The sequence below is a fragment of the Panthera leo genome, chromosome B1, assembly GCF_018350215.1.
Source record: "Panthera leo isolate Ple1 chromosome B1, P.leo_Ple1_pat1.1, whole genome shotgun sequence".
NCBI lineage: Eukaryota > Metazoa > Chordata > Mammalia > Carnivora > Felidae > Panthera > Panthera leo.
Window position 1 is genome coordinate 1,845,738 of NC_056682.1, and position 22,810 is coordinate 1,868,547.

The following is a 22,810-nucleotide window of genomic DNA, read 5'->3' on the forward strand; positions in this document are numbered from 1 at the left end:
GACCTGAGTTGGGACCCCACCCTCTCTGCAGGGACCAGGACACGGAGGTCCCTCCTGATGATTCCGTTTCCAAGGAACGGCTCTCAGGTCCTTGGGCAAGATGCTCCTGTGGGTGGGAGGGGCGTACACATCCCAGAGACAGCAGTCAGGGCTCCGAGTCCTTTCCAGTAAATGCTCTAAGCGGGGTCATGCGCTGGCTGGATGGTGAATTCTCCTGGAGGCTCCCGGCTTCTTACGGGACTTTCGCGGGTGGGTCCAGCGCTGCCCCAGGACACAGCCTCACAGGTTCCAGGTCCCATCTGCCCGGAGTTCTGCAGTTCTCGGGCACATTGAGCAGTGAGATCCGGACCTGGGTCCTCTGGTGTTTCTGCAAACCCGATGCTCACCTTGGTAGTGCATTCCGCAGACATTTCCTTCTGCTCCGGTGGCATAATCCGGAAACTCTCTAAACTCTGAGCAGTAATGATACCATTGCGCTTATCAAAATGCACATCGTGTCCACCACGGTATCAGCATCGTAGAGCCATTTAAACAGTATTGCACAGGCCCCGAGAGGCTGTCACGTTCCCCCGGGTTTAGACAACCGCGTCTGGAATAACGCAGGACTAACTCCACGTAAAGTCTGTTAGGCTAACAATGCTGTTCCCCTTCAGGCGGCGATCCTGGGAACTGCGAGGTCAGGACCCGGGTCCTGCTTCAGCTGAATGCTGCCCCACAGCTGTTGCTGTTTAGGAAATGTTTACTCTTAAAAATGTTGGGTGGTTTTTGTGATTCAACAGGCGACTCAGGCTGACTTACAGCCCGCGGGGCAGGGGGCACACCGTCTGCTCGAGAATCCGAGAGGGTGCCTCACCGGGGGCCGATCCATCGTGAGGCCGGTTTGCATAGCTTCGGTCAGGACAGCAGAGTCCTGGAGGTGCCTCCTACGGCAGGGTTGCGAACACTGGTGGGGACCGGCCTGGCACGCACAGACGGCCGGCACAGGGCTGAACAGAATCTCGCGTCTCGGGTGCTGCACGGACGGACGTTTGCCTTGGCGGTTTCCACCTGTTCCCCCCGTGGGCCTTTCTGCCGCTGGGGCCCTCACTTCCTCTTCCTGGAAGGATTTTTACAAACGACGGCACTGAATTCCGGGCGGGTTCTGCACACAAGATGCTGTTCCCCTTCCGTCGTGCTTGCCCTGGGTCACCGTCTGTGAATACTGAGAACCAGAAACACAGAGGGCTAAGTGTCCGTTGTCTGTGTGTCTGTGTGTGTGTGTGTGTGTGTGTGTGTGTGAAAGCCAGCGCGATTCGGCTCCGGGGAGGACAAAGGCCCTTTCTCTTCTGGGCCCTGGCCTGAATCTCCTCACTGTTTCCGCCTTCTGGCGGGACGGGGTCCAGGGACAAACGGGAAGACTCTTAGTGGCCTCTGCTGCTTAAGGAGGTCACTGCAGTGGAGAAAAAGAACATTTATTTGTTAATTCCGTACCATTTTGTTAACAATCAGAGTTTTCTTTGATGTTGCTGCCTCTGTTCTTTTCAAAAGAGGTCAAGGTAGGAGTGATGGGTAAGTGGAGACAGAAAGTCGTTCTTTGATCCCAGCCCTGAAGGATGGATGCCTCCCTACCCCCTCCTGCGTCTCTCTCTCTCTGTCTTTGTCTCTGTCTTTCTGTTTCTGTCTCTTTGTGTCTCTGTGTCTCTGTCTGTCTCTGTCTCTGTTTCTCTCTGTGTCTCTGTCTCTTTGTGTCTCTCTGTCTCTGGGTCTCTGTCTCTGTCTCTCTGTGTCTCTGTCTCTGCTGGCTGTCTCTGTCTCTTTCTGTTTCAGTCTCTCTCTGTTTCTCTCTGTGTCTCTGTCTCTGGGTCTCTGTCTCTGTCTCTCTCTGCCTGCTCACTAATCATTTATTTGGTGCAATACAAATGCCTCTCTGTTTGGGTTGAATGCATCAGAGATTTGGATTCGAGGAAGGAAGAGATGATATTAAAAGCATTAGTAGATGTCATTTCGACAGATGCTGAGCCTGACAGCGTCCTGGACGAGCTGCGGAGGGGAGGGCGCAGGGGTGAGGACGGCCCGGTCCCAGCATGGACAAGCGGGGAGGCTTCCTGCAAAACCCTTTCATTGTTAACACAATTGTAAGGAATTAACAGGTACAAGTCAAAGTAGAATAAAAAAATATCAGAGCTTGTCCCCTGCAGTCAGGGCGGACAGTTGTCTCTCTCTCTCTCTCTCTCTCTCTCTCTCTCTCTCTCTCTCTCTCACACACACACACACACACACACACGTGCACGTGTCCCACCCTGGAACATGTGTGTGTTTCTTACTAGGAGTGTGGAAGCACATCTATTATCTGTAACCTGCTATCCCATCCGTCCGCCTGTCCCGCCATCCCCGTCCGTCCGCCTGTCCTGCCATCCCCGTCCGTCCCCCTGTCCCGCCATCCCCATCTGTCCTCCTGTCTGCTCGCCCGCCCGGCCCAGCTCTCCTTGCATTACTCGTCATCTCTGCTTAGCAAACCTGGAGGCTGTGTCAGGCTCCCCGGAGAAAGAACCAAGAGGAAACGCATACATTTCCAGAGAGGGATTTGCTGTGCCGTGTTGGCTGCTGCGTTACGGGGGCTGGGAGCCCTGCGGTCCTTGTCCGGCAGGCCACGAGGCGGGCGTGCTGTCGGCGAAGGACGCGTGTCCAGCTGGAGCAGGGAGGGCCCGTGCAGGGGGTGACACCTGCCCACGCTGGGGTCCGTCACGGCCACTGCTCTTCCTCTGCGGTGCTCACCCCTCCGGGAAGCACCCTCGGACTACCCACAAGTACCGCTCAGTCTGGGCATCCAGGTGTCGCTGGACACAGAAACCAGCCCTCACGGGGCAAACAGCTGTCCCGGCGCCAGAGCGGCCCGGGCGGCTGAGTGAACCCCGGGAGGCAGAGCCCCCGAGCCCACCTGCTCCCCCCTCGGCCGTGGGCTTCATCTGGTGGCTTTTCTACTTCTAAAAATAGTTTGTATCCTTTCCCTTTTGAATTCCGCGTGAAGTCCCCATATAGATGTGCACATCCTGGGTACCTTGCCCGACTTCAAGTGGCGTGAGAGGTTTTGTTTGCCCCCATGTCCATCGTGATCCAAATGACCCCGCCGCCACCTGTCGCTGCATTTCGGGGTCAGGATTCTCACCGCAGAACACGTGGGTCAGATGCGATGCTGGGTCCGGGCCCTGCTGGCTCGGAGGTGGTGTGAGTCTGGGGTCTGTCTCGCCCTGGAAAGGCCACCTCGAGAGGCCTGCGTGCCTCCAATTCCGCCATCTTCTGGGGAACACGGAGAATTACACTTCTGGGACGACTGAAAATATTCAAGACATTGAATTAGGGAAATAACCAAACTATTTTAAATCATGTTACAGCTACTGTAAAACAAGTCAGGGCATGTAATGTATTTTCAAAACCCTTTTACATACATTTAATATTATGTTAAGTAGCTTCATGTAATAAATGCTGGTTAACTAAAGAGTTCAAGTGCATTTTTTTGTCAAAGGTAATGCATGACTTAAGTCCTATAGTGACACGTATTTGTGTTAAGAATATAATGCGCGTGGGTCCCTCTCTCTGTGCCTGCCGTGATGTCTCAGAAGTCACAATAATGAGTGGACATAGGGGATTCCTCTGATCAGCAGCCTTTTGGAGAAACCCAGATGTCAGCCTAGAGTTATAAGCAGGCAGAAAAATTACACCTAATGTTCACAATGTGAAAAATCAGCAATCTGATGGGGCACCAGGGTGGCTCAGTCGGTCAAAGTGTCCAACTCTTGATTTTGGCTCAGGTCATGATCTCACGGTTCATGGGTTTGAGCCCCGTGTCGGGCTCTATGCTGACGGCGTGGGGCCTGCTTGAGATTCTCTCTCTTCTCTCTCTCTCTCTTTCTCTCTCTCTGCCCCTCCCTCCCTCTTTGCCCCTCCTCACCCCCTCTCAAAAATAAACATTTAAAAAATCAGCAATCTGAGAGGAAGAACATATCAAACGTTATTTTTAGCAACCATAGAATCATTTAATATGAAGGAAGAGAGGCCTGTGTGTGGTGTAAACCAGGACCGGAGGTCTTTACCCCAGAGTCACCTTCTCATGAGCTCCTCTGGGATCACCTGGCCTAAGTCACAACCCCGGCTGAGCTCCTGGGCACCTCCCCTGCTCTGTCCACACCTCGGTACGGGTCACCAGCCAGTGGCTGTTCGCTTCTGTGAACCACCTTGGGTCCTGCGGCCTCTCCGAGGGTGTTTGGAACATAGCCTGATCTTCAGTGCTTGAGTAACCCTGTTCGGAGCAGGTGCACCCGGGACCCGCTGGGTGAACAGGTGTGGGCGTGGAAAGGCATGGCGTCTCGAGGCCAGCTTAGACCCAGCTTAGCCCTCTGTCTTGCTGTCCCCAGTCACGGGCTCGTCCCTTCACGGCCACCCCTGGCTCCTACAGGAGATTTTTCTGCAATGTGGGTAACACTTGACAGAGGACATGGGGGTCGTCAGGGTGGGAGACTCACGCGGCAGGGGCCGGGTCCCTGTGGCTTTCCTGGACGCTGTGCCAGGGTGGCGTGGGTGCTGTGAGCTGTGTGCGCTGGGCTTGTCCCCGGGGCGCCGGCTCCCCGATCTGTGTACGGACCTGCTCCGGCCGAGTCTTCAGGCATTTTCTCTGGCTGGGACCCTGGGCAGCCTGTAGTAGAAAGACCTGTAGGGCTTTTGGATTTTTTTTCGGACTTAAAAAAAAATTTTTTTAATGTTTATTTTTGAGAGACAGAGACAAATCATGAGCAGGGGAGGGGCAGAGACAGAGGGAGACACAGAATCGGAAGCAGGCTCCAGGCTCTGAGCTGTCAACACAGAGCCTGACGCGGGGCTCAAACTCATGAACCGTGAGATCATGACCTGAGCCAAAGTCGGACGCTCAACTGACTGAGCCACCCAGGCGCCCCGAAAGACCTGTAGGTTTTGGAAATGTCACTGGCTTTACACGAGTGTAGATACAAAGTTTAGGTACTATTTTGGGTGGCTCTCACTGGTATAAATCAACCATTTCAACACAGAATTTTGCTGCTGGGAAAAATCTAGTGAACCAGCTGGCTTTTCCCTTTGTTGCAGGAATAGACCAGCGCTGGGACATGGCCCCTGGGCCTTGTGGCTGCACCAGGTGCTGGTTCTCCCCAGAAAACCCAACCAGCAACGGGAACATTATAGACCGTTGGAAGCTAGTTTTTCCTGTAAATACGGGGACATACAGACATATGGATGCATATGTACATCTGAGGGTGTTGGGGACGACATTGATAGACTAATGAGTGGTGAGTTGGAATTCTGGAGAGAACAAAGAATTAATATTCTAGATCCTTTTCCTCCCTTAGTAGTGCCTGGTGTGTATTGTTTCCTCGGGCGGAGGAAGAGTGATGTGTGATGGGGAATGTGTGGGAGCAGTTGATTTACAAAGCCTGAGATGCCCTCGGAGCCAATGCTGATTTATCACGTGAGCAGTGGTGTTCCTAACTTGGTTTACAGTGTGTATATGTGTGTGCGTGTCTGTGTATGTGTGTATATGCATGTGTATGTGTGTCTGTATGTACACGTGTATGTATGTGTGAGTGGGTGTGTGTATGTAGGCATGTAGCATTCTGATGTCATATTTGTAAATGTTTTCGAAGTATTTATCTCTAAAATCTGTAAGACTAGAATTTCTAGACCAAAGGGAAGGTGTATGTTTAACTTTGCAAGAAGCGTCCAAATATTTTTCCAAAGCAGTTGTACGGTTTTAAAAAAAAAAAATTTTTTTTAACGTTAATTTATTTCTGAGACAGAGAGAGACAGAGCATGAGCAGGGGAGGGGCAGAGAGAGAGGGAGACACAGAATCTGAAACAGGCTCCAGGCTCTGAGCTGTCAGCACAGAGCCCGACGCGGGGCTCGAACTCACGGACCGTGAGATTGTGACCTGAGCCGAAGTCGACGCTTACTGACCAAGTCACCCAGGCGCCCCGGTTGTACAGTTTTACATTTCTATCAGCAATGCCCGAGAGTTCTGGCTGCCTCATATCCTTGCCAAACTTGGTATTTGTCAGTCTTTTACAAAATTTTTTTTAAATGTTTATTTTTGAGAGAGAGAGGCAGAGTGCGACAGGGGGAGGACAGAGAGAGAGAGAGAGAGAGAGAGAGAGAGAGAGAATCCAAAGCAGGCTCCAGGCTCAGAGCCATCAGCACAGAGCCCGACGCGGGGCTTGAACTCACAAACTGTGAGATCACGACCTGAGCCGAAGTCGGATGCTTAACCGACTGAGCCACCCAGGCGCCCCAGTATTGTCAGTCTTTTTGATGTTAGCAGTTTCAATGAGGATACAGTGGTATCATTGTGGTTTTAATTTGCGTTTCCTTGATGACTAATTATATCTACATGTCTCTATGTCTGTCTCTCTATCTCCCTCTGTGTAGTGTTGTCTGAATTTTTAACTGGGTTGTGTCCATTTGGGCTCCTATAACAAAATACCATAAACTGGGTAGCTTCTAAAGAACAGAAAAATGTCACAGTTCTGGAGACTGGGAAGTCCAAGATCAAGGCACCAGCTGGTCTGGTTCTGGTCGGTGAGGGTCTGCGTTCTGGTTCATAAGTGGCTGCCTCTTTGCTATAACTTCACATGGTGGAAAGTTTGGGAGCTATGGCGGGTCTCTTTTTTAAGAGGCGAATCCCGCTCATGAGGGCTCCACCCACATGATTTGAGACATCCTAAAGGCCCCTAGTTCCAACACAGTGGGCATTAGGATTTCAACCCATGACTTTGGCGGGGTGGGGGGGCGGGGGCGGGGAACGATAGAAACATTCAAACCACAGCAGGTTGTTCACGTGACTACTGGGTTGTAAGAACTTCTTCTGTGTTCTGGATATGTATTCTTTGTCAGATATACATTCTAAGAAATATTTTCTCCCAATTTGAGGTTTGTCCATTAAATTTTCTCAGTGATGTTGTGTCATGAGCAGAAGTATTTTCGTTTGATGAAGTCCAAACGTATCAATTTTATTATTTCGTGGTGTTACTTTCGGTGACCTAAGAGGTCTTTGTCTCTTCCCAAGTTGCAAAGATATTCTGTATTTTCTTCAAGAGCTTTATAGCTTTTACTGTTACATTTAGGACTGTATCTCCGCTTCCACAATTTGTGTGTGTATACTAAATTTTTGTATAATATAAATTTATACTAAGATTTTTAATTTTTACTTGTTTTAGAGAGAGAGAGAGAGAGAGAGAGAGAGAGAGAGAGAGAATCCCAAGCAGACTCCATGCTGTCAGCTCAGAACCTGACACGGGGCTCGATCCTACAACCTGGGATCATGACCTGAGTCAAAATCAAGAGTCGAATGCTCAACTGACTGAGCCCCCACAGGCGCCCCCGTACTAAATTTCATGTCTGGCATGTGCCGGGTATATATTTTGCCATGTACATACCCAGCTGTTCTAGCATCATATATTAAAAGGACTTCATCCATCTTTAAAAAAAAGAAGTATATCTCTAAATAATTCCATTTGAAATTTTCAAATATAAATTCATACATGCCAACAATTCTGTCCAGTCATTCAAACTTCATGGGGTTTAAATTTTGTTTTGAGGAGAAACTCACTTTTGTTAGGTAAGTGTGGCCATCCACGTGTCAGACAGACCCACGACGGGGAAGCTGCTTGTCAGATGTGGCCAGGAGCTCCCAGGTGACTTTGTTAGCAAAGTTAAGGACATCACGTTTCAAGTGACACCCCATCCTTGGCTCCTGGGGTTTAATTTGTTAAGTCACCTCCTGCCACATTCTCCCATTATAACCACATTTTCTTTGCCCGAGAAAAACAAGCTGCTCTTTTCACTGAAAATATTTTTGCATCTAGGACAGAAAAGAAAAGAAAGCAAATCCAAAGAACACCACCCTGTAATCGAAATAACTCCAGACCAACGGTCAGCAAACGTTTTGCATAAAGGGCCAGACAGTAGATATTTCAGGTTCGGTGGACCTACTGGTCTTTGTATTTTTCTTTATTGTGTTTGGTTTTGTTTCTACAACCTTCTAAAAATGCAAAAGCCGTTTGACTTGGGCCGTGTACAAAAACACGCGCGCCCTCTTTCCCCGAGATGAAGCTGATGCCGGTGATGTGGGCCACGATGTGTGTCCCGTTAGGATGTCATCAAGGTCTTATAAAACTCAACCCAATTAAAGCAATTTTTTTTCTGTGAGTTTCATGGACGAGCATTTCTATAGGATTGGGGTGGTTCACCGCTTTCTTTGCCCTGTAGCTCTGTCCCGTACATTTCCCACCCGGAACTGTTTTCCTTCCGTCTGCGTTACACCCTTAGCGTTTTCTGCTGCTCGGAAAGTCTCTCAGTGGCTGTTTGTCCGGAACGTCGCCCGCACTGCTGTTGTTCTCGGGGGATCTGCTCTCTGGTTGTCAGACACGGTTCCGGGGGGCAGCTGCTCCCCCGTGGCCACAGAGGACACCGCTCCGGCGTCGCTGTTCTCGGTGGCTGCTGTGGAGGGTCCACTGTCCTCAAACTGCGGGTAACCCCGGACCCCTTTCCGCTTTTGTTTGGTTCTTTGTCGGCTCGCCCTCCCTCTCTGTCTCTCTCGCAGTCAGTTTAGGTGTGGATTTCTTTGTCTTTCTTCTGCTTGGCATTTGTGAGTTTTCTGGAATCTGTGGATTGGTATTTTGCGTCAGTTCTGGAAAGATGTTATCGTCTCTTCACATTTTGGCTCTGTGTCAATCTCTAATAAAGCAGATTTTAGAATGTCTTACTTTCTACCTTGTATAGCTCTCACATTATTCTGTATATTCTTAGCAGTTTTGTCTCTGGATAATTTATTCTGATTCGTATTCCGGTTCGTGAAATGTGACGAATCTGCAGTTAGGTTTACCCATTGTGTTGTTGACTTTGGCTATTTGATTTTTGTTTCTGAGAGCTCTAGTTGGTTATTTTAAAATCTGAGGTGTGCCTTTTTACGGTTTCCTGTTATCTTAGATACCTTCAGGATTGCCTTTTATTTCAGTGGTTTAGCATATATTTTAGCCCCATGGCTACACACACACACACACACACACACACACACACACACACAGTAAAACCTTGGTTTGTGAGTATAATTTGTTCCAGAAACATGCTTTTAACCTAAAGCACTCGTACATCCAAGCAAATTTCAAAAACCATTGGCTCAGTTGTGATCATGTGACATTTGGTGTCACGTACGACTCGAATTGCAAGACATCGCTCGTCTATCAAGTTAAAATTTATTAGAAATGTTTGCTCGTCTTGCAGAGCACTCGTAATCCAAGGTTTTCTATATCTATGTCTGTATCTATCACGTACCATACACTTTACCCGTTTAAAGTGTACGATTCCCTGGTGTGTATGTAGCACATTCATAGGGCTGTGCACCCATCACATGGTCAGCTTTAGAATGTCTTCCTCATCCCCAAAATCAGCCCTGTCCCTGCTGATGGTCACTCCCCTTTTTTACTCAGTCTTTCAGCCACTAAGTTCTCTCAGCTTCCAAGAATTGGCCTCTTCTGGACCCTTCGTTAAATGGAATCGCCCAGTAGGTGGTCTTCACGACCGGTACGCGACGTCTTATTTTACCTGTTGATCATCTGTTGGACGGTCAAGCTGTCTCCACTTTGTGGATCTGACGAGCCATGCTGCTGTGAGCGCTCATGCACGGGTTTTGTGTGGGCCCCTGGTTTCATTTCTCTGGAGTGTGTACCTGGGAGCGGCATCGATGGTTTTCCAGAGTGGGGGCACCATTTAAACTCCCGACCAGTGGTGTGCGTGAGTTCTGTTTTCTCGGGTCCTCTGCGATGCTGGTTACCATCAGCCTTGAACATCATAGCCATGTAGCGGGCATGCAGTGTTTCATTGTGGTCTGATGTGCATTTCCCTGATGGCGAATGCCGTAAGCACATCTGTTAAGAGCGTATGGTTCTCCGGTTTATAGCATATTGTGTCTGCCTGATGCCGGCCACGGCAGAGGTCTCAGAATCTGTTTTCGCTGTCTGTTGTCTCTGATGCATGGGGTAGTTGTCACGGATCTTTCCTTCTCTTTGACAATGTGCTAGTTACTGTGTTTGAAAGATTGTAGGAACCATTTGTTCCTGCCAATGAGGTGCCTTTTCCTTTTTGTTTACATTTAGTTCCACCAGGCTGCTGGGGGGATGGGCGGGGTTGGGCGGGGGTGGGAACCATTAATCTGGGACTCCCTTCAACCAAGCTCAAGGCACAAGGTTCTCGTGATGGTACTGGGCGGTTGACCCGAGGCTGTGGTTTTGTGCATCGCCCCGTGTTCACCCTGACCTGTGCCCCTCTGGATTTCCTGGTTGGGAGGGGGTCGCCCGCCAGATTCCTCACCTCCTCTCAGCCACGGGAGTTTTATTTCTGCCTTCCTAAGTGAGGCCGTCGAATGAAGGGGTTTTGTGTGTGTGTGTGTGTGTGTGTGTGTGTGTGTGTGTGTGTGATTAACAGAGGCCATCAAGGAAAAATTGTTTCCATACTCATCGTGTAGGACTTTATTATTCTTTTCTGTTTAGGCTGGTATTCCTTGTGAAATTCTTGGTCAGTTCTTCTGTGTGTGTGAGTGTGTGAGTGTGTGAGTGTGTGTGAGTGCGTGTGTGTGTGTGTGTGAGAGAGAGAGAGAGAGAAAGAGAGAAAATGAGCGTTCTCCAGAGAAACAGAACCAACAGAAGATAACACATAAAATCAAATGTAAAAACCAGACCTAGAGAGAGATTCATTGTAAGGAATTGGATCCCACAATTATGGGGTTTCGGCAAGTCCAAAACCTGAAGGCTGGGCAGCAGGCTGGAGACCCAGGGAGAAGTTGCAGTTTGAGTCTGAAGGTGATCCATGGGCAGAATTCCCTCTTCTGAGGATGTGAGTCTTTTTTCTATCAGTGCCTTCAACTGATAGGATGAGGCCCACCCAGTACCATGCAGGGTTATCTGCTTTACTCCAAGCCTACTGATTTAACTATTAATCCTGTCTAAGAGATACCTTCATGGCAACGTCTAGACTGGTGTTTGACCAAGCATCTAGTTACCATGGGATGGCCAAGTTGACACATTAAAGTTAACCATCACAGCATATACAAACACACACACACACACACACACACACACACACACACACACACACAGACACCTTCAGATATTCCAAAGTTTATTTTCAGTGTAAGAGTTGTTATGAACAACTAATCTGCCATTAATCAATTTGGAGTTCTTTACACTGATATGTTTTTGGTTAGATACTATTACTATGACTAGTTAGAGCCAAGTTAGGATTAATATAATTTTTCCCAAAATTGCAAAAGATTGTTGGCAATAGAATTTTAAAAGTTTATTTATTTGAGAGAGAGAGAGCATGCATGTGCAAGCAGGGGAGGGGCAGAGAGAGAGGGAGAGAGAATCCCAGGCAGGTTTTGAGCTGAGCTGTCAGCACAGAGCCCAATGTGGGACTTGATCTCATGAACCGTGAGGTCATGACCTGAGCTGAAATCAAGTCAGATGCTCAACCACCTGAGCCACCCAGGTGCCCCAGAAATAAAATCAGTTAAATTTGTTTAATGTTTTCCCTCTCTCTCATAAAGTGCTTTTGGATTTCTTCTCAAAGTTATTGATATGGGTACATTTTTTCCCCCTTAGAAGGACAAAGATGGTTTTGAGGGTTTGGAGCTCCATCTAGTGGATGTAAGTTGAATTCTCCCTTTGGCGAGATTTCCCAAGCCTGGAAGGTGCAGAGCTTTAAAAGAGGCTGGCATGGCACTTCTCCAGGTGTGGCCAGGAGTCTCCTGGAGATCTCTGATATCCCGAGGGGTCCGAATCATTTGCATAATGCTGATAAGGTCAGTGATTGTTTTAACAATGTGAATTTTTGCTTCCGGGTGATGGCATTTGGGTGGATTGCATAATTCAGTGAACTATTATTTTCCAAATGGCCAGTGTGTGACGTTACCAGGTTCTGCGTGGGTGAAGATCCACCCATGTGTGGGAGCTGTCAAAGTGGCTGGTGTGGTTTCAGATCCCACGTCGAGGCTCATCCTCCGGAAGTTGCTGTGTGGCAGAGCGCGATGACGGAGACCGTCCACAGCTGTCTGGCGGGGCTGACCCTGCTCCTGACTGGGTTTCCTCCACACATCTCAGCCCGCACTTGGGTCCCAACACACCGAATGCACAAACACACACCCAGTTGTCTTTCCCTAAGCCTGACGTCGAAGAGATTGGCAAAAATACGAAAACGTGCCGCTCTAGCTGTTTTCTTGTCTTCAAAAATATCGTTATTGTTCATAAATATGTTGTTGGTGTTAATATATAATGGGTTCGTTTTTGTTACTTTAAATTGAAAACAGCACATGAATTTTATAAAAAATTTCTCCGTTTAAATTTCTAGTGTGGTCGATGTAGGTAGATACAACCTACATAAAGAAACGCTGTTTGGGTTATCAGTCATTTTTAAGGGTGCATAGGGCTCCAGAGTATTTGACCAAAACGTTTGAGAATGTTTAGATTGAAGAAATAGTACCTGATAATCTACAGAGAATTAAAAATAAAATGTAAAACTGAATTCAAAAACTATAATGGGTCGCCTGGGTGGCTCAGTTGGTTCAGCATCTGACTTCGGCTTAGGTCATGAGCTCACGGTGTGTGGGTTCAGGCCCCACGTCGGGCTCTGTGCTGACAGCTCAGAGCTTGGAACCTACTTTGGATTCTGTGTCTCCCTCTCTCTCTGCCCCTCCCCTCTTCGTGCGTGCTCTCTCTCTCTCAAAATAAATATTTAAAAAATGAGAAAAACACTATAATAATTTGAGTCATATATTGCTAATTGTTGATACTTTATATCATCTCCTTGGTACATCAAAACAGTTAGTGTTGATACTTAATAGTTTTACATTTCATAGTTTAAAAGCAGGTTCCATCCCTGACTTGACCACATGTCTTAGCTCAGTTTATTTCATAATTTTTTTAAAACAACCAAATCAAGAAGTACTTATTGGGTATCTATTATATGTGCAGGGACATCGCTGAACTATAACAAGAGAATGAGACTGGTTTCTACCTCTCCCGGGGTGAGACAGTAATAACGTATCTATGTACGTATCTAAAAATAATTTGCTCAGTTTCCCAACATCACTCCCAAATTTAACTCAGAAAGATCATCTTTTAATTTATGAATAAGTGAGTGTTCTTGGGCCCCTGGCATTGGGACTTGTGGTTTTATGCCTAATTGGCGGTAGTGAGAATTTTGTGCACATAAACTTTCCATTAACTTAAGATATTCTGCCATTGGTGTGGTGTGTGTACGTTTTCCCCACAGAATCTTCTGCAAGTAAGAAAGTCTGTTCTGATGGAAGAAATGCTTTTAAAGAAGGATGACGGCGGTGCCTGGGTGGCTCAGCCGGTTCAGCGTCCTTCTCTTGGTCTCTGCTCGGGTCATGATCCCAGGGCCGTGGGATCAAGCCCCGCGTTGGGCTCTGTGCTGAATGTGGAGCCTGCTTGAGATTCTCTCTCCCTCTCTCTCTCTGCACCCCCCCCCACTTGCACTCTCTGTCTCTCTCAAAAATAAAAAAAAAATAATAATAAAAAATACTTAAGGAAGGATGACAATCGAAAGCCCAGGTTCAGTGACATGACTCCGTGTAAGCACCACGTAGTTATAAAAGAAAATAACTAAGTACAGAGCTCACGGGCAAAGTAGGCAGAACGACGTGGACCCCGCACAAACGTTGGTCTTTTGGAGAAACATTTTAACTGTCCTTCGCCCAGAGAGAGCCTGCCTGTGTTTCCCTCTTATGCAGTGTGCCTCCTGCGGTGGTGACCGTTGATCAAAGTGTGAGGTGGCCGGCGCTGTCCCGTTCTTGGATGCTTATCTCATGTTGGTTATAACCAGGCTGTGTGTTAGCGTCCGCGGAGGAAAAGAACCGGTCCGCTACGGGTAGATGGACAGGTCGGTCGCTGGGTCGATGGAAGTAAGATTTATTACGGGCATCGGCTCCCATGATGAGGGAGGCCGGCAAGTCCCCCCGTGTGCCGTCTGCGAGCTGGGCGCCGGGAGTGGCGCTGTAGAACTCCATCCAAGCCTGACGGCCTGGGCGCCAGGGAAGCGAGGTCCGAGGCCGGGAGGAGACGGCTGTCCCAGCCCCGCAGAGGGAGGGGATTGGGGCTCCTTTCGGGCCTCAGCGGATTGGATGTTGCCTGCTTGTATTTCAGAGGGCTTTTCCGCTCACGTGCTGATCTCTTCTGGGGACACCCCCACAGACGCCCCGGAAATCGCCAGCACCCCGGGCCTCCCTGGGCGCGGTCAAGTTGACATGAAAATGACCCCTCACAGGGTGATGGCAGATACACGCCCGTTGTCGCAGCGTATTGATTATTAGTCCCTTCTCCCACTGCTGAGGGGGTCCCCGTGTGGGTCATGGGTTGTGTGGTCCCCGCGTTGTAACAGAACCACGGACGCTTGGGGGTGAGGTAGATCTTAGTGATTGCTTTGTTTGACTACTATCTTTTCACCGCCTGCGATCTAGTGGGAGGCTGCATAGTTGCGTGATCTGATGTCACAGGGCTCATCGGTGACCATCTCTAGGATGCACGCTTGGAGTGTCAGTCTGGGACCACGTGTACGGCCACTTATTTGGCGTCATTATCTCTCCTTTTAGTCAGTTTGCCTGTGGCCTAATGGGTGTCTTGGCATGATGGCGGTGGCCCCAGAGGGACTTGCTGGAGGCTGGCGCTTGAGCCCCTCGGAAGAAGAGGCCGCTGTGCGATGGCAGCTTCCCCACGGCAAACAGACTCGAAGAGCCGGAGACCACGTGAGGACCCAGTTCCTGAGAATGTGCTGGAGAGCGGGGCTCATCCTAAGCCAGGCACATCCAAAAGCTTAGCTGTCTGAGGATGATGGGTGAGTGTTGCCTTGACCTCCGTTTAACCCCGAGAAGAAAGTTTCCTTCATCCCACCTCGTTATGCAGGTGGAAAAAGTCATGCTCTCTGCTGTCCCGGGGAACTGGGGACAGCTGTTAAGGGCACAGTCTTAAGGTTTGCGTGGGCCGGTAGATTTGGAGTAATCACAGCGTCAGCCTCCTGGGGGAGATGCCTCCATGCCTCGCCCGGTGTGGAAGCCCAGTCTCATCACAGGGGCCCCCTGCCCGAGCACAGCCTGCCCTTAGGAAGCAGGAACAGACCACCCCGCTGGGAGTAGAAATGCCAGGGAAGTGACACAGGATTCTAGTGACCGTTTCTGACTTTCACGGATTTAAGAAGAATTCGCCCCCAGAGCCTGCTCTTGTTATGCATCAAGCCTAGGGTCTCAGCAGACGTGACCCAGTAACCACCCCTGGAGGTTTAGCCAGAGTCCAGTGCAGAACAGGATCATGGCCTTCACCTTGACCTTGACCTGGGAACCACCCCTCCCTGGAGGCTGAATAGCGATGGCCTTGACATCAAGATACTTAAATTTTGGCTCAAAGTCATTGCACAGCCCTGTGACCCCGGACAGTTTTTCCTGTCCCAGCCTCCAGCCGCCCCACCCTCTCCTGGAGCCCAGGGGCACTTGGCTGGTTCCCTCTCTGCCAGGACAGGCCGGCCCTGCCAGCTGAATGTGCTCACGAGTGCCTTCCGTCCATTTTTATTTTATTACGACCACTCTTCTTCCAAGCACATGGCTGGGCCGCATTGTTGGTAATCTCTAAGCCATTAAGTGCTTTCGGAATGGAATCCTCTTGGCGTGGCCGGCTTGTGCTCTGGTTCCTGTTTCCTGGATCCTATTTGGAGCCAGGCAGCTGGTGACTGTGTCCATGTGCGGGGACGCTCCCTTCCCTGGACATGATCATTCAGGATTGAAATCGTAGCATATTGGGGCTTAAACGGGGATCATGTAATCCAAGTCTTACTTTACCAGCGGGAAAGCCAAGGCCCAGGGCGGTCGAGGAGATTCTGCCCGGGTCACGCAGCTTTGACAACAGATTAGCAAACTTACCAGCCAGGCCCGGAGCCAGTGCCCTTGACGACCGGCTCGAGGCTCGGTGGCCAGATCTCGGCCTCTGTAGCCTCGCTGTGATTATTTAATGACATCGCAGAGATAAACTTCCCATTAATGGAGGGCCGTATCTGTAAATAGAAACCTGTAAATAGAATCTACAGGGTAAAAAAAGGTACTTGTTGAGTTTCTGTGATGCACAAGGCACCGTTTCAGTCAAAGTCAGGGGATCTGCACCCACTTTTGTCTCTCACAACCCTGTGGTCACTGGGTACAGTTTGTTCGGGAGAAAGGAGCCCGTTGTATGGTTTTGACTCGGGCAGGTGGACGATTCCTACAGTTTTAAATATAACCATGCGTATTGCATCCAGGGCCACGTTTTCATCTTTTACATTGAAGTACAGTCAACATGCGGTGTTCTGTTAGTTTCAGGCATGTAATATGATGATTCCACAATTCTGTACATCACCCGGTGCTTGTGTTGAGTTTTACCGAGATGCAGAAGCCTGCGGTGGTCTAACGCAAACCATACGCGACCTCGGTCTTGGCCTCTCTTCTTCCCGCCTGGGTCTCCACACCCCCTTTGGGTTTCTCTCTGCCGAGAAAATGTTTACCCCCTACCTGGTCCGGAAGATCCTTGTGAGTCAGAGAGGAACTTGTAACTGCTAGGTGAGCTGGGTGGGCTACGTGTGTCCACAGCCCTGGGTGCGCGGCCCCAACACCCCACCTCATCGACGGGCACGACGGAGGTCACGCCGGGCAGAATGCACATATGATATCTGCCGAGGGCTGCCTGCCAGGTTTCCTAGGCTGTGTTTTGATTTACAAAACATGGAAAAACTTCGGGCCTCAGTACAGAGCCATTGAGCGACGCCCAAATACCGACCAATCTCGTTGCTTTGATGTTTGGGGAAGGCTATCGGTTTTATCACCACTCAGTTTCTTATTGATAAAAAAGGAGGCACATTAGCGAATTTATTTGGTTTACTGGTTCGGGAAGCGAGTGTTTCTTGAGGTGTATCTCTGCACCTCCGGGGGTTGGGAAAACACCCTGTGTTCACGGTCGGCTTGGAGAGACGGTCGTGCAGGGCAGTGGCCATAAGGAATGCGTGGCTGCCAGTCGAGGCAGGGCCCCTGGGAGAAGGAAACGCGGCTCTCGGGAATGTGTCACAAAGGAACCTGACAGACTGGGGTGGGAAAAGCCATCTGAGAAATGGGCGTTTGAGGGGGAGTCTGAACGGGAGTTAGGCCGGGGGCTGGAAGAGGCGGGAGGGACCGTGCGGAGGAAGGCAGGGCCAGGCGGGGCCGTGGGTGAGATGGAGTGGCGGTGAGGGTGCCACGGGGTGACTCTCCAGGTGTGCACTCTGACACACTTGTGTGGGACTTGGTTTGGAGGACAGTTTGCAGCCGGCTGGGGCACGCGGTGGGATGCGGGAGGCGGGACGAGGTGGCGCCCGGCGGTGTGGACGGAGGCGGGTGGCAGGCTGGACGGGGTATCCAGGAGGGACGACGCCTGGGATGTGTGGCCTAAGGAAGGTGTCCACGGCTTATGGCTGGTGCCACTCAGGGGTGGGGGACACTGACAGAGGCCAGATGGGGAGCTGCAGGGAGAGCACGAGTTTGGTCTTTGACCTGTTGGGTTTGAGGTTCCATTTACTCTTCGGAAGAAGGCGGAGAGGTTGCTTGACATCGAAGCCTCGCCCCTCAAAAGCCGTGGCCCAGCTGCGGATGAGCAGGGAGGGGGCATGAGCCATGCCCTGCAGGGGCCGGAGGCAGGGACAGGGGCCCAGGGAGCATGGACTCCAGGCGGGAAGACAGTCGGCGGGCTCAGAGGATGGGGACAGGTGGACAGCGGGAGAGCAGGACAAAGACTCTGGATTTGGTGGCCATGGTGACGTCCAGCTATTTTGGGGTGTGATGTGGCAGGAGTGGAAGGCAGGCTGGACTAGACAAAGGGTTTGGGGACGGTGAATGCATGGAAAAATGTGACCGTACGCAGCTCTTTCCAAGGTCTGGCTGGAACGACAGGTCAGCAGCTGCAGCAGGATGTGTGGCCGAGGAAAGGGTCTGGGAGGTTGGAGGACATTTGGGGACTATGGGGACATATTGGGGGGGGCACTGAGAAGCAATGGTGTAGAGGGTGGGGGCGAGAGAAGAGCCTCAGGGCAGGTGTGGGGTGCGGGGTCCACAGAGGAGGAGAAGTTATTTGCATAAGGTGAGGGGGAGGGACTTTGCATGATGTTAGGGGGCCCTGGAACCTATTTAGCTCCTGTGTGACGGGGACTTCGAGGTCATCGTGCTGGCCCAAGAGGGGTCTGCTGCCTCCTGACTGCTGTGTGCGGTGGGGGCCAGGCTTGTCCTGGGGGCGGGGGCTCTTTTCATTTTTCCTGCCTTTTTTTGCCTCATTGTTTTATTTTGCATATTTTCTGCTGTTATATCTCCAATATATTCACTGACCTTTTCTTCTGAAATAATATGCTGTTAACCCCATCAGCGCACTGAAAATATCTCAGACGTGGCCGTTTTCACATACAAAAGTTTGACTTGGATCTTTTTAACATTTTCTGTGTTACTTAGTGAGTTTGACCTGTGTTCCACCTTCTGGGCATGTGAGAGCAGCCTTTCTCCTGGGGCTAATGGTGACCCAACTGCTGAGTCAGTGCAAACATCCCATGAACCAGGAGATCGCCCTCCTGCCTGAGGGGCATCCAGAGTGTTCCAGACCCTCTGTGAGCTCCGGGAGTTTCCACACATGAGGGCGTGGAGTCCATGCATGGGAGGGCATGTGGGCCAGAGGGGGAGAGGGAGAGCAACGGAGTGTTGTTAAAGCTCTTTATTAAGTTCTTACCATTGGTTGTATTTTTCAGTTCTAGAATTTTCTTTTTATCCTTTAAAAAAATCAATTCTGGGAGAAAATCTAGATGACTTTGAGGACAGCAGTGACTTTTAGACACAACACCAATGATATGATCCATGAAAGAAATAATTGATCAGCTGGACTTCATTAAAATGAAAAACTAACTTCTGCTCTGTGCAGAACATTGTGAAGAGATTGGGCAGAAAGTCACAGTCAGGGACAAATATTTGCAAAAGACTTCTCTGATAAGGGGCTGATATCTAAAATATATAAAGAACTTGTAAAGCTCGGCAAGAAAATGGAAAACCCGATTTAAAAATGGGCAAAAGACTTGAACAGACACCTCAGCAAAGATGACAGGCAGATGGCAAGTAAGCCTATGAGATGTTCCGCGGCACATGTCATTACGGAGATGCAAAGTAAAACAACGCTGAGGTATCACCTCACTCCTGTTAGAGAGGCTCAGAGCCTGAGCACTGACCACGCCCAGGGTTGGTGACAAGGGGGAGCCCCAGGAGCTCTCGCTCACCGCGGGAGGGAATACAGAATGGTGCAGACACTTTGGAGGACAGTTTGGTGGTTTCTTATAAAACCGAACATTCTCTTACCATGTGATCCATCAGTGGTGCTGATGAGTTGAAGACTCAGGAAAACAAGTTTCATGAATTGAAAGTTTTATGTTCACCTAAAAGCCTGCACATGTATGTTGATAGCAGCTGTATTTATCCTTGCCCAAACTTGGAAGCAGCCGGAATGTCCTTCAGTAGGTGATGGCGATGCTGTGGTCCATCCAGACAATGAAATATTATTCAGCACTAAAAAGAAACACCCCTTCGAGCGGTGAAAAGACACGGAGGAACCTTGAATGTTGACGCTGAGGGAGAGGAGGCTGTGTGCAAAAACAATGTACTGTGTGATTCCAACTCTGATATTCCGGGAAAGGCAAAACTATGGAGGCAGGAAAAGATCAGTGGGGGTGGAGGAGGGCTGGACAGGTGGAGCACAGAGGATTTTGAGGGCATTGGGACTGTTCTGTGTGATACTGTAATGGTGCACGCATGCCATTATATATTTGGCTAAGCCCACAGAAAGCACCCTGCCAAGAGGGACCCTGATGAAAACTCTGGACGATGACGTCGTGTCCGTGTGGGTTCATCAGTGGCAACAAAGGTACCATCTGGTGGGGATTTTGATAGTGGAGGAGGCTGTTCACACGTGGGGACATGAGGTGTATGGGAACCTCTGCACTTTCCACTGAACTTTGCCATGAACCTAAAACTGATCTAAAAAATAGAGTCTGTTTCAAAAAGAATAAGGAATAAATTACAAAAAATATACATGCTGTTCTTTAAAAAATACACTTCTCTGGTGAAATTCTCCATCTTGTCCCCTTTTTTTCTTGAACATAGTAATTGCAGATATTAAAAAAAAGTGTATGATAATTCCAATGATTTGGAAATCTGGGCTCTTTTTATATGATTGGGTTATTCTTTTTTTTAAAGCTTTTATTTATTTCTTTGAGAGCAGGAAAGATGGAGGGAGGAGGGGCAGAGAGAGAGGGAGAGAGAGAATCCCAAACGGCTCTGTGCAGTGAGTGCAGAGCCCGAGGTAGGGCTCGATCCCACAGACTGTGAGCCGAAGTCAGGACTCTGTCACTTAACTGACATAGCTGCCTCCTGTGATTAGCATATTCTGGAGGTCTTTATACTGGGTTGAATAGCCACCCCCAACCCCATTCACACCCACTGGCCACACACCATGTGATCTTATTTGGAAGTAAGGTTCCTGCAGATATAATTAGTTAAAGATTGTTCTGAGATCAAACGGGATTATGGTAGACCCTAAATCCGATGTGATTGCCCTGATGAGGGACAGAAAAGGACATAGAAACAGGAAAGAAGACGTGGAGACAGACACCGAGGTGCCCGAGACAGAGGCGTCCATGGTGGTGGATGACAGGAGGCCATCAGGAGCTGGAAGAGAGGAGAAAGGATCCCCCCTGGAGCCTGCAGTGAGCACAGGCCCCCGACATACCGAGTTTTGACATCTGGCCTCCAGAATGGGGAGGGGCTACATTTCTGTCGTTTTAAGCCACTAAGATCGCGACAGTCATTACAGCACCCACAGCGAACAATAGTCTTCCTGTTTAGTGAACTTGGCCTGAATGACTGAAGTTGCCTTAGAGATATTGTCCGGGTTCGGAGTGATGCTGGTCTCATGGAATGGGGCCACCTGTCCTGAATGGCAGCAGGGAGATGGCACCAGGATCCACCGGGTCCTGAGGACAAGCAAAGCCGGTTGGAGGAGCAGGAGGCCCTCTGCCTCCAGGGTGCCCCCACTCTGTTTGGGGTCCCCATGGAGAACCTGGGTTGTTTAAGAAGGCCCTATCTTTTTGGAGGGTCTAAACCCCAGTGTTGGTCTCAGTAGCACCATGGACCCACTGGAAACCCTGCTTTGCCGCTTTACTATTTTTGTTTGCTTTTTGTTCTCGCAGTGCATTGTGGTGAAAGTCAGTGCTGCGCCCTGGCTCACATCCGTGGGCCTCGCCCTCTTCCTGCATCCTGGCCTTTCACGTCCTGCACGCGTCCTCTGACTCAGGCTCCAATTTCTCTCTCCCCAGCCCTGTGACATTGCTAGAAAGCTCCACTGTTCTCTCAGCTTCTTAGAGCGGGTCTCTGCCTTCCTAGCTTTCAGCCAGCCAGGAGTTGGAAAATGTCCAAAGGTCAAGAACAGAGTGCAGGAAGACACAGTTCTCTCTAGGGGCCTTTGCGTCTCTCGTCCTGGCTGATCGATTAATTGATCCACCTTATCTATCTTCTATCTATCATCTATCAGCTATCTGATCTCTCATACATCTATTCTTTCTTTCTCTCTCATCTCTTTCCTTATTTATATTAAAATTTTTTTTAATGTTTACTTTTGAGAAAGAGAGAGAGAAAGTCGGGCAGAGAGAAGGGGAGAGAGAGAATCCCAAGCAGGCTCTGAGCTGTCAGCACAGAGCCTGATGTGGGGCTTGAATTCATGAACTGTGAGATTGTGACCTGAGTAGAAGTTGGACGCTTACCCGATTGAGCCACCCAGGTGCCCCTCCTTATTTGTATTGAAGCTGAATTTGTAGTTGTTCTGGGTAAGAGTCTTGTCCCGACAGGAGCAGTTGTGTTATGGATAGAGGGGTAATAGATGTACTTGTATGTACAGAAGTGTGGTCTACTTCAGACGTCTGGAGGAGGGGAGAACTAGTAATTCGCCTTCGCGGGGAGATCACCTGACACCCAGACGCCCAGGGAAGCGATGTGGAAACCTCTCCACCAGGTGTTCCAAGCTGGCTGTCCCCGTTGGGGTGATGAGAACAAACTGTCAGAAATGATCACAGCAGAAACAATACAAAGACACCCACCAAGAGTGCGCGTGGCCTCAAACTCCTCCACATCCTCGCCGACGACTTGTTTTCTGGGTTTTTGTGGTTGTTGTCTGATGCTAGCTGTTCTGACAGACGTGAGGTGGTATCTTGTTTGGATTTGCACGTCCCTGATGAGGAGGGATGTTGAGCATCTTTTCATGTGTCTGTTGGCCATCTGTGCATTGTCTTTGGAGAAATGTCTATTCAAGTCCTTTGCCTGTTTTTTTTAATGTTTATTTTTGAGAGAGAGAGAGAGAGAGAGAGAGAGAGAGAGAACAGTGGGGGAGGGGCAGAGAGACAGAGACACAGAGAATCCAAAGCAGGCTCTGAGCTGTCAGCACAGAGCCCAAGGTGGGGCCTGAACTCACGAACCATGAGATCCAAAGCCAGACGCTCAACCAACTGAGCCCCCCATTTTAAGAATCAGATTTTTCCCAGTTTAAGAATCAGATTGTTATTTAAGAGATTTCACGCAGAAGTGTCGTATTTTAAGCAGATTAAAATGGGATCGAGGCAGAGACGGCCGTATGGCACTTGAAAGCGTCTCTATTAGAGTTTCACTAGCTCAGATCT

At 49.6% G+C, this 22,810-nt stretch overlaps 1 protein-coding gene across 2 annotated transcripts in view; it reads left to right on the plus strand.

The window, feature by feature from the left end:
* Positions 1 to 22,810, plus strand: part of MYOM2 (myomesin 2) — a 114,074-nt gene that overhangs the window by 13,144 nt on the left and 78,120 nt on the right. The window contains exon 2 of one of the 2 annotated variants that reach the window (XM_042934168.1): positions 14,664 to 14,905. The exons of the other annotated variant lie outside the window; for it this stretch is intronic. The gene's annotated coding sequence lies outside the window, so the exon portion shown is untranslated. The remainder of the gene's footprint in view (positions 1 to 14,663; positions 14,906 to 22,810) is intronic. 2 annotated transcript variants of the gene reach the window in all.